Below are 12,294 nucleotides of genomic sequence, written 5' to 3' on the forward strand. Positions count from 1 at the left end.
AAGGTGTATCAAAACTTTTTACAGGAGAATATAAGGGCAGCAGTCCATGGCCTCAAGCTGAAGAAACTTTGGGTGAAGCAACTAGACCATGACCCAAAGCAAACAAGTAAATCAACTAAAGAATGGTTGAGAAGGAAGATTTGTGTTTTGGAATGGCCAAGTCAGTATCCTGACCTTAAACCTTATTGAGATGTTGCGGTATGACCTGAAGAGGGGTTTGCATGCAAGGCATTTTAGAAATATTTACACGCAATGTAAAACAGGTACAAAAGGACAGGAGGACACTATTACAATTACAGTGAAAAGGCACATATTGGCAGACTGTATAGTAGTACAAGTGAATAAAATCAGAGACTCCAAAAATGTGACTCTAGAGTATGGTCAATGTTCATATAAACAACGCTAGTATTCCAATCATGGCATAATGCCAGTAATGTAAAGCAGTGTGCAGGGAAAAACTAGTATGTTAAAGAATGAACAAATCACTAAATAGTCGGATAAAGCCAAAAAGTTTAAGTACTCTATTGCAGAAAGAGTCTCTTACCCATAAATAGCTGATAGTACAGTCTAGCAATCGTGCACAGGATCCAACGCGCGTTTCGCAGTTGTGCTTCCTCAAGGGGTACTATCAGCTATCAGATTGCGCCTTAAAATTCTGTCTCCTATTCATTTCAATAGGAGTCAGATGCTTCTTTTTTTCGCCTGCTTTTTTCTTCAGCTAGCGGGATAAAGACGCGACCTGCCCGATCTTCGCCCAAACCTCCATTTGAAGTCAATGGAAGGAGGAATAATTCTACGGCAGATTTTGCGGCGGGACCCGCTACGCAAAATCTGCCATGTGAACTGACCCTAACAGGTAGCGATGGATTATCCTCACTTATCTTTTGTTTAAATGTAAAAAAAAATTGTATATTCAATTTATCTCTTTTAAGTAACTTTGCTCCATCATAGATAGCATTTTTCTCAAAGGTATCGCCATGGATATTTCAAGATATTCCCGTTACACAGAATTATTTCCATAACGCATATATATGTCAAGAAGTAACTACATACTATCCCTTTAGGAAGACAGCCACAATGTATCTTCTTGCAACACTGATATGGTAAATACGTTTGCTTCCCAGAACGTCAAGGAGCTCAACCGTCCACATAAGAGGGACTTTTTTTTGAAAGAAGTTAAAAAAAAAAATATAGCATGCGATACAGTATATTGTGCGTACAAGAAACATTCCTAAAATCCTCAACCCCAACATTTACCATGAAAAATTTCCAACAATGATCCTAGCCCATAATCGTATAAAGAAAGCTGGAGTACTCATGACTTTCAAATACACAGTGACAATTCATAATCAGATAGTTTGCATTCTCAATATTAGATTTTTAACCCTAGTCAACATATACTCTCCAAATACGGGACAGAAAATCTTTTTCTCAAAGGTCATTAGAAAAGTCCCAAAAATTAAAAAAAAAGTCCACTAATTATTTGTGGAGACTTTAATGAAGTATATAATCCATTAATTTATACCTCCATGGGAAAGAAACCAAACAATCAGCTCCTTGGACCTTTAATTTAGAGTGAAGAACTTTGTGACATTTGGAAATTTCAGGATGGCGATGAGAAAGATTATACTTTTTTCACAAGTACATCATACGTGTTAAAAAAAAAAACAATGGAAGACTTGTGGAATAAACCCTAATGCAGCATGCACAGAGCATTAGGCCGGGTTTACACTTAGCGTAAATAATATGTATTTCAATGCGGAAAATCCATAGCATAATACAGTAGCAGTAGAGTGGATGAGATTTGAACAAATTTCATCCACACGATGAGTAAAACAAATTTGCAAGGAAAACGTTCATAAATTTACCTGTGGTGCGTTTTTTTTAAAACTGCAGAATGTCAATTTATGCTGCGAAATTGCTGCTTTTCTGTTGTGGGTTTTCCCCATTTAATTCGATGGGAAGCTAAAATCTGAAACAAATAGCAGTTGTTGCAATTTTTGCAGGAGAAAAGCTCCAATCACAGTCTGCAGCGGTCACATGGGATGAAACGTCATTCCAGGCGGCCGGGCTGCAGTATGTCAGAGGGACGCGTCGTCATTACTATGGGTAAGTATAGATTTATTTTTTTCATTCTTACGTGCAGTTTTCCTCAGTGGACATACTGGCCAAAAAACTGCACCACAATTTAAAGTTTTTTTTCGGCGGGGACAGGAGTTATGACCTATATTAGCTTTATGCTAATCACTTTGTTAATGGACAACTGGGCGTGTTTTACTTTTTGACCAAGTGGGCGTTGTACAGAGGAGTGTATGACACTGACCAATCAGTGACCAATCAGCGTCATACACTTCTCTCCATTCATTTACACAGCACATAGTAATCTTACTAGAACACTATTTGCAGCCACATACACACACATTAACGTTACTCAAATGTCCTGACAGTGAATATACATTACCTCCAGCCAGGACGGGATGTCTATTCAGAATCCTGACACTTCGGTAACGTTTGTGTGAGATTTACAGCAAGGCAAGCGTAATCTCGTTTTAAATGAGAGTTTACAGGGTAATCTCGCGAGATTATGCTTGCCCTGCTGTAAATCTCACACAAACGTTACCGAAGTGTCAGGATTCTGAATAGACATCACGTACTGGCTGAAGGTGATGTCTATTCACTGTTAGGACACCTTAGTAACGTTAATGTGTGAGTATGTGGCTGCACATAGTGATCTAGTAAGATTACTATATGCTGTGTAAATGAATGGAGAGAAGTGTATGACGCTGATTGGTCACTGATTGGTCAGCGTCATACACTTCTCTCCACAACGCCCACTTGGTCAAAAAGTAAAACCCGCCCAGTTGTCCATTAAGAAAGTCATTAGCATAAAGCTAAAATAGGTCATAACTCCGTCAAAAATGATAGTTTCTCTAAATAAAAAACACTGCTGTAATCTACATTACAGCGCCAATCACATTATGTAGAAGATAGGCCACTTATAATGTGGTGACAGAGCCTCTTTAACTTTTCAACTCCCGGTACCACCCGCCGATCAGCTGTTTGGAAGGGCCCGCAGCGCTCGTACGAGCTCCCACTTCAATGGCTGCAATACATGTGAATCACCACTAAATGTGTGTCGAACATTCTCAGCGATCATATCCTTTAACAATTCAATACTGCGGTTTGGCAGACTGATATGTTTTCCTTTTAGAACATTTTGCACATGAAGTAGGAAGGCAGATGCAAATGATCATACAACATCTCACTTAAAATGTCGTGTTTGCTACTTGGTTTCACTTGTCAACACTCCAGCAACCGCAAACAATGCAGGGACAGCAGATGTATTTTCTATTTAGAGCTATACAAGTTTATCTCAACCACTGTCATTGTTACGAGGGAATAATAAATAAATAGCCATGGAAATGTAAACTTCAAAAGGTACTTTCTGGCAAAATCATGCATTATTTCATCCAGATCTTATGAGAAAAGTGAGATTTGACCAGTTTTGTTTTTATTTTAAGAGGGGATGCTGGCAGCTGACACAGTAGTATAAAACGTTAACTGGTCAGTAAGATTTCTGGCCAGATATCACATGCGATAAATCATGTCAGTTCAACTAAATGGTCCAGAAAATTTAAGTAAACATCATAAATGTGGTTTGTTGAACTGAGTTCAGATATTTTGTTTAACTCCTGATGAATAGATAGTGAATCTTGTACCGTCTTATCTGCATCACTGGTCAATGTTGACATTCTGATCCCTCTTCTCAGGAGGAAGAGCAATGTCAACCACAGTATACGTTATGAAAACATCAGCTTTATCCTCTTTTAGGGCAGGGAATGGTATCACAATAGATTGGTTACATTATAGCAGACAGACAAAGGATTTTACCTCTTATCCAAGTCACTAATCTAGTCAGTGTATATATATATATATATATATATATATATATAGATATATCTATATCTATATCTATATCTATATATATATATATATATATATATATATATAGCTTGAGAAAGGTTCCTGTTGAACCAAAAAGTCGCTGTTTTGAGGTGAATACTTCCACCCTGCTTTCATCTACCTTGAAGTCCTGGTGCCGTTACTATGTTCTATAATTTTCCCTATATATATATATATATATATATATATATATATATATATATATATGTATAGATAGATAGATATATAGATATATATATATATATTGTGACAGACCATGTGGAGAGGTTGAGGATAGGGTCTATATTTCCCCAATATTTCTGTCTTCTGCTGTCTGAAAACAACCAGGGAGTAGATTCAGCAGAGAATGTGGTTCTCACTCTGCAATAGGGTTTATCTAAAACCTGGAAAAGGGCCTGGTTGTTGGAGTGGGGAGAGATGGGTGGGTCCCCACTCCATCCACACAGTCCTGGTCTTGGGCTATCTAGCTATTAGTCAGGGGTCAGGTGTGATAGCCCTTTAAAAAGGCTGCAGTTCAGTCACACTCTCTCTCAGCCTTGGGAGAGGAGCTTGTGAGAGCAAACCGACTGCATTCATAACAGGTTGTATGGTCTGCATGGTTTATAGTGCCAGGCATTAGGCCTGCACTGTGTTAGTTAGGATACCTGACTGTATAGTTAGTGCCGGACAGGCATATAGTTTTCTTTTATTTGTCTTTCTTTTTATTCATGTACAACCTGTAAATAAAACTGGCTGAGGCCAGTAGTACCACATCTTTGCCGTGCGGACTGAAATTTACTGGCGTGTTTGATACCGAGTGCCCGTCTACCCCAGGAGACGACTGTCCCGCTACCTAATTCCCTTACAAAATATATATATATATATATATACATATATATATATATATATATATATATATATACAAGGGCGTAACTAGGAAAGACCGGGCCCCATAGCAAACTCTTGACTGGGCACCCCCCGGGTGCCACAAGCAGCCCCCCTTATAGATAGCGCCCCCTGTGGAATGTGCCATACAGCCCCCTGTAGAGAGTGCTATACAGTCCCGCATATAGACAGTGTCACACCCCACTTGTAGATAGTGCCCCCCACCTCCCCCTTGTTGATTGTGCCATACATTCCCCTGTAGATATCGCCATAAACCCCTCTGTATATAGCACTATACAGCTCCCACTGTATATAGTGCCATACAGCTCCCCTCCCTTGTAGATAGTGCCGCACAGCCCCCCTTAGTGGATAGTGCTACACACAGACCCCTGTAGATTGCGCCACACACAGCCCCCTGTAGATAGAGCCACAGCCCTCCCCCTTGTAGATAATGCCATACAGCCCCCCTAGTAGATAGTGACACACAGCCCCTTGTATATAGTGCCACACAGCTCTCCCATGTGTATAGTGTCACACACCTCCCCCTTGTGTATAGTGCCACAAAGCCCCCTCCCTTGTGTATAATGCCACACAGCCTCCCCTGTGTATAGTGCCACAAGGAAATGGCGCATCCGAGCAAGTTGTATCTGCCAGGGGGGATGTCAATCAAACATGGAAAGGTGGGTTTGGAGGCAGGACTATGTGACTCTTCAGGATAGCGGCACCGCCCCATGTCCTTTTAAGGAGTAATTAGCATATAGTGTGCGCCGTTTTAAAAGCGGATTTTAAAGATTTTGCTGCATCTGAAAAAAACATACATTTGGAAATATTGTCAGGTCAAGTATTAGCGCATTGTGCCGGTTCAAGGGGTTAAAACTACCAGACAGGGTGGCCTAGCGGTGAATGTGAGCGGACGTGTGTGACCGTAGCTCCTGCTGTGCCCATCCTGAAATCCCTATTTGCCCGCTGAATCCGGGGAAAGCTTTCTCCCCTGTGCCTTACCTTGATCTGGAGGCGGTTGTGCTGGAGTGCCTGCCCGCGATGACCCGCTCAAAGAAGCAGAAATCGCCGCCGGCGAGTCCCGGGTCCTGCTAACTAGATGGCGCCGGCGAGAAGTAAGGCCAGACTAGAGGCCTCAGACAGGAAGCAGCAGACAAGCTGAAGCGGTTCACCCGCACGCCGAGAGCAGGGGGCGCGGCTGCACTGCAAGGAAAGTCGGCAGGGGATCAGGCTGCTGGAGGCTCCTCGTTTGGATCCAGGTACTCTCCTTTGGCAGTGGATACGAGGAGTGAGGATGAGTAGGAGGAGGAGGTGAGCGGTGCCGTGCGGGGTCAGCCAGGTACTGGAGGGCAGAGTGGAGCAAGGAATGGGGAACCCTCCTTACAGGACATTTTTGCTGCAATAAAGCAGAACTCCATGGTCCTCACTACACTAACCTGTCAGATGGGTGGATTGAAAGAGGACATTTTGTTGCTAAGAAATAATCTGCAAAAAGTAGCGGAACGCACCACTGCTATGGAGGGGAGAGTGTCAGACATGGAGGATGCTATTCCTGCTACACGGCTGGATGGACAGGCACATTCTCAGGCTGTGGCTGTATTACAAGCAAAAACAGATGATATGGAGAATCGGTTGAGATGGAACAATGTTCGCCTTGTGGGGGTTCCGGAACGAGTGGAGGGCACATATACGGATGATTTCTTCGAAAAATGGCTGATTGAGACATTTGGCAGAGAGGAACTGACTCCTCTGTTTGCAGTGGAGAGAGCACACAGGGTACCGACCAGACCCGGTCGTCCGGGCAGACCGCTGAGGCCCGTTCTCATAAAGATCCTACACTACAAGGATAGAGACAAGATTCTGCGGAAAGCGAGAGAACGTCAAGATATCTCTTTCAATGGGGTGAGAGTATCCTTCTTCCCTGATTTTTCTATGGAAGTGCAACAGAAAAGATTGCAATTTATGGATGTAAAGAGGCGCCTTAGGGCGTTACAAGTTCAATATTCCATGATGTATCCTGCCCGGCTTAGGGTGGTGACCCTGGGAACAACTTCATTCTGTCACGGACACTGGGTTTGTCGACCCACTAGGCCGCTCCGCCGTAGCGGGGAGGCAGCTGACCAGGTCACAGTCTATGCGAACGTAAAATGGCAGACAGTAATGCTTGGGTACCTAAATTAGTCCGGGCGGTGGCTGTGGCTTCAGCACGGGTGGAGGCAGGTGCGGCAAGTGGCGCCAGACGTGGCGGGCAGTATCCGATGAGCGGTAGACACTTGACGTGGCAGATAACACTTGACGTGGCAGATGGCACTTGACGTGGCAGTTGGCACTTGGCGTGGCAGAAGACACTTGACGTGGCAGATGGCACTTGACGTGGCAGATGCCACTTGACGTGGCAGAAGACACTTGACGTGGCAGATGGCACTTGACGTGCCAGAAGACACTTAAACGCGGGTAGGCACAGGAACAATACGGAATACAGGAACGGTAACAGGGCACGGGTAACAGCTGGAATGGGAGACACTAAGGGACCATTTGCGAGACAGACTGGGAAAGACTAACAACGCTCAGGCAAGGATTAGAAGGCCAGGGGCCTTCTTATAGACCAGGAAATTGTGGCAGTTGATGATGATGACGATTTCCTAATTGCGCGCGCTGGCCCTTTAAGGCCGGGCGCGAGCGTGCATGCGCACCCTACGGGACACAGCCGGACGGAGTGGAAGTGAGCGCTGGCATCTCCTAGGAGCGCTCACAGATCCATGGCAGCGGGCGTCGGGAGGTGAGTAAACCCGACGGCCCGCGGCCATGGGCGCTACAGTATACCCCCTCTTACGCCCCCTCTTCTTGGGGCCAGAGTGAGAGAGGAACTTTTTAATAAGAGTAGGGGCGCTGAGGTTCTCTTCTGGCTCCCAGGACCTCTCCTCAGGACCAAACCCTCTCCAGTCCACCAAATAGAAAGTCCTTCCTCCTACCCTCTTGTGGTCCAGGATCTCCTTTACCTCGAATACATCAGAAGGGCCGCTGGGAGCAACTGTGGAACTAGAGGTCTTGCTGTAGCGGTTCAGGACCACTGGTTTCAGGAGGGACACATGGAAGAAGTTAGGGATTCTGAGGGTAGGGGGCAGCCGCAGCTTATAGGAAACAGGGTTAATTTGTTGCAGGATCTCGAAAGGACCAAGGAACCTGGGAGCAAACTTGTATGAAGGCACCCTCAAGCGAATGTTCCGAGAGGACAGCCAGACTTTAGTCCCAGGAAGATACTGAGGCGGCTCTCTTCTCTTGGTATCTGCCTTACGCTTCATGCGATCTACCGCCAGCAAAATAGAGGACAGGGTCTGTTGCCAGATTTGCAGGAAGTCCCCATATGCAGAGTCAGCAGCAGGTACCTGAGATGAAGTCGACACTGGAAGAGGAACTCTGGGATGTTGACTGTACACGATGTGAAACGGAGTGGAGGTGGTGGACTCACTTGTGTGGTTATTATATGAAAACTCCGCCCATGGAAGAAGCTGTACCCAGTTATCGTGCTGTGAAGAGATGAAGTGGCGGAGATAATTTTCCATGATCTGGTTGATCCTCTCAACTTGCCCATTGGACTGGGGGTGATAGGCAGAGGAAAAGTCCAAACTCACATCCAGGAGTTTACAGAGGGCTCTCCAGAACTTGGAGGTAAACTGAACCCCCCTGGTCGGACACAATGTGAAGAGGCAAGCCATGCAAGCGGAAGATGTGCTGAATGAAGGTAATTGCCAGTCGAGGAGCAGAGGGTAGGCCGTTCAGCGGGATAAGATGTGCCATCTTAGAGAACCGGTCCACCACCACCCATATGGTGTTGCATCCTGCTGAGGGAGGAAGGTCCGTGACGAAGTCCACAGCGATGTGCTGCCAGGGGGCACTGGGTACAGGCAGGGGTTGAAGCAGGCCGGCAGGCTTGCTGTGAGTCACTTTGTTAGAGGCACACCGTGCAAGCAGAGACAAAGTCCAGAACATCCTTAGATAGCGTGGGCCACCAGAAGTGACGAGCGATCAGGTCTTGGGTTTTACGGACACCGGCGTGCCCAGCTAGTTTAGAACTGTGTCCCCAGCGGAGAATTCTTTCTCTGTCTGCCAACCGAACAAAAGTTCTCCCCAGAGGGAATTTTCTAAGCTGCAGAGGATTGGCGGTGACAACGCAGGATGGGTCTATGATCGTCTGAAGGGACTCCACCATGTCTTCCGTTTCAAATGATCTTAACAGGGCATCGGCCCTCACGTTCTTGTCAGCGGGACGGTAGTGGAGCAGAAATTGGAAACGGGTGAAGAACAGTGACCACCTGGCTTGACGAGGATTCAGTCTTTGAGCGGACTGAAGGTAAGTGAGATTCTTGTGGTCGGTGAAGATCAGGATGGGGTGAGCAGCGCCCTCCAGAAGATGTCTCCACTCCTCCAGAGCCAATTTGATAGCCAGTAGCTCCCGATCTCCAATGGAGTAATTGCGCTCAGCAGAGGAAAACAGTCTTGAGTAGTAGCCACATACTACTGCCTTTCCTTTGGAGCTCCTCTGGAACAGAAGTGCGCCTGCACCAACAGAGGAAGCATCCACTTCCAGTGAGAACTGCCGAGATACGTCAGGGTGATGGAGGATCGAAGCTGAAGTGAAGGCTTTCTTGAGGCTAATGAATGCGGACTCTGCCTCTGGAGTCCACACCTTGGCGTTCACACCCTTCTTGGTAAGGGTAGAGATGGGGGCCGTCAGAGAAGAAAAGTTCGGAATAAACTGGCGGTAGAAATTGGCGAAACCCAGGCACCGCTGTATGGCCCTTAGGCCTTGAGGACGTGGCCATTCCAGGACAGACTTTAACTTCTCAGGGTCCATCTTAAGGCCTTGATCCGAGATGACATAGCCCAGGAATGGCAAATACCTCTTTTCAATGGTGCATTTCTCTAACTTGGCATACAAGCGATTCTCTCTTAGTCGCAGGAGAACTTGACGAACATGCCTCCGATGGGTCATCAGATCTGGGGAGAAAATTAGAATATCATCGAGATAAACTACAGCACACGTATAGAGGAGTTCTCGGAAGATATCATTAACGAACTCCTGAAATACTGCGGGAGCGTTACACAGTCCGAAGGGCATCACTAGGTATTCGTAGTGCCCATCGCGGGTGTTAAATGCCGTCTTCCATTCGTCACCCCGGCGAATCCGGATTAGATTATAGGCCCCCCGCAGATCTAGCTTGGAAAAAATTTTGGCTCCTCATATGCGATCAAAGAGCTCGGAAATGAGTAGCAACGGGTATTTGTTCTTGACCGTGATCTGATTGAGACCACGGTAGTCAATGCAGGGTCGAAGAGATCCATCTCTCTTTTTAACAAAGAAGAATCCTGCCCCGGCCGGGGAGGAAGATTTCCAAATAAAACCCCTCTCCAAGTTCTCCTTGATATAGGCTGACATCGATAAAGTCTCTGGCAAGGAGAGAGGATATACTCGTCCACGGGGAAGAGAAGCATTGGGAACCAGTTCAATGGGACAGTCATAATTCCGATGTGGAGGCAACGTCTCAGCCTCTCGTTTGCAGAAGACATCCGCAAAACTGGCATACTGAGAAGGTAGATCGGAGAGTGACTGAGGCAGAGGGGGCACAACAGGACGGACTTGTGACAGGCAATGGCTATGGCATCTGGAACCCCATTGAAGAACTTCTCCAGAACTCCAGTCGAGTGTCGGGGCGTGTAGACGGAGCCATGGCAGACCCAGCAGGATAGGATTGATAGCCTTGGGTAGTACCAGGAAGGAGATCTGTTCTGAGTGAAGAGCTCCGACCTGTAATGTCAACGGCTCAGTGATGAGCATGATTGGATCAGGCAATGGTAGACCATTCACAGAGGCAACTGCCAGGGGTCTCTCCAGACGGACTGTGGGTAGTTGAAACCGATCCACTAGATCTTGATGGATAAAATTAGCAGCCGCTCCCGAGTCAAGATAGGCGGAGGAAGGATGTGATGCCTGTCCGGTGACGATGGCCACAGGTATCGATAATTTGGAAGAGGTTTTAACGTTTGGAGACGTTCCACCTAGAGTTGCCTCTCCAACCAACCCTAGGTACTGGAGTTTCCCGGTTTCTGTGGGCATTGGCGCACAAAATGACCCTTGAGGCCGCAATGCATACAAAGTCCAGAGGAGCGTCTGCGCTGCTTCTCCTGTTCAGATAACCGGACTCTGTCTACCTGCATGGGTTCCTCAGGTAGCGCACTAGGAGTGGGCAATAGTGGTCTCTGGGCAGAGGGTGCTGGTCTGTGGGTCCGGCTCTCCTGACGAACCTCTTGAGAGCGCTCCCGGATTCTCATATCAACCCGGGTGGCTAACAGGATGAGGGCATCCAAGGTAGAAGGAAGGTCGCGGGCTGCCAGTTCGTCCTTGATGTGAGAGGACAGTCCCTGCCAGAAGGTCGCCACCAGTGCCTCATTGTTCCATGCCAGCTCAGCTGCTAGGGTATGGAAGGAGATCGCATACTCCCCTACTGTGGAGCCTTCTTGCTTGAGGGTCAGCAGAGTGGCTGCGGCAGAGGATGTTCAACCCGGCTCCTCGAACACGGCACGAAAGGACTGCAGGAACAAGGCTAGGTCCGAGGATACAGGTCCTTGTTGCTCCAAGATTGGGTTCGCCCATGCGAGGGCCTTACCAGCGAGGAGGGAGATAATGAACGCCACTTTGGCCACCTCGGAGGGGAAGAGATGAGGCCGTAGCCTAAAATGCACCGTGCATTGATTGAGAAATCCTCTGCATGCTCTGGGGTCACCGTCGTAGCGAGGAGGAAGAGGCAGAGGAACTGAGGATCCGGAACAAACAGGGGGAGCAACAGGCAGTGGCACGGCAACAGCTTCAGGAGGAAGTACAGGGGGTGGAACCGCGAGTAGATCCAGGCGGACCAGAATAGAATTCACCGCCTCAAGGAGTTGATCCTGACGTGTGCGTAGGTCATGCATCTCTGTCTGAATCTTCTGTACTGGGGTCTTGGGCTGGCCAGCGGGTTCCATGGCCTGAACGTACTGTCACGGACACTGGGTTTGTGGACCCACTAGGCCGCTCCGCCGTAGCGGGGAGGCAGCTGACCAGGTCACAGTCTATGTGAACGTAAAATGGCAGACAGTAATGGTTGGGTACCTGAATTAGTCCGGGCGGTGGCTGTGGCTTCAGCACGGGTGGAGGCAGGTGCGGCAAGTGGCGCCAGACGTGGCGGGCAGTATCCGATGAGCGGTAGACACTTGACGTGGCAGATGACACTTGATGTGGCAGATGGCACTTGACGTGGCAGATGGCACTTGACGTGGCAGATGGCACTTGACGTGGCAGATGGCACTTGACGTGGCAGATGGCACTTGACGTGGCAAAAGACACTTGACGTGGCAGATGGCACTTGACGTGGCAGAAGACACTTGAACGCGGGTAGGCACAGGAACAATACGGAATACAGGAACGGTAAC

This window comes from Rhinoderma darwinii, chromosome 4 (assembly GCF_050947455.1).
Source record: "Rhinoderma darwinii isolate aRhiDar2 chromosome 4, aRhiDar2.hap1, whole genome shotgun sequence".
Lineage (NCBI taxonomy): Eukaryota > Metazoa > Chordata > Amphibia > Anura > Rhinodermatidae > Rhinoderma > Rhinoderma darwinii.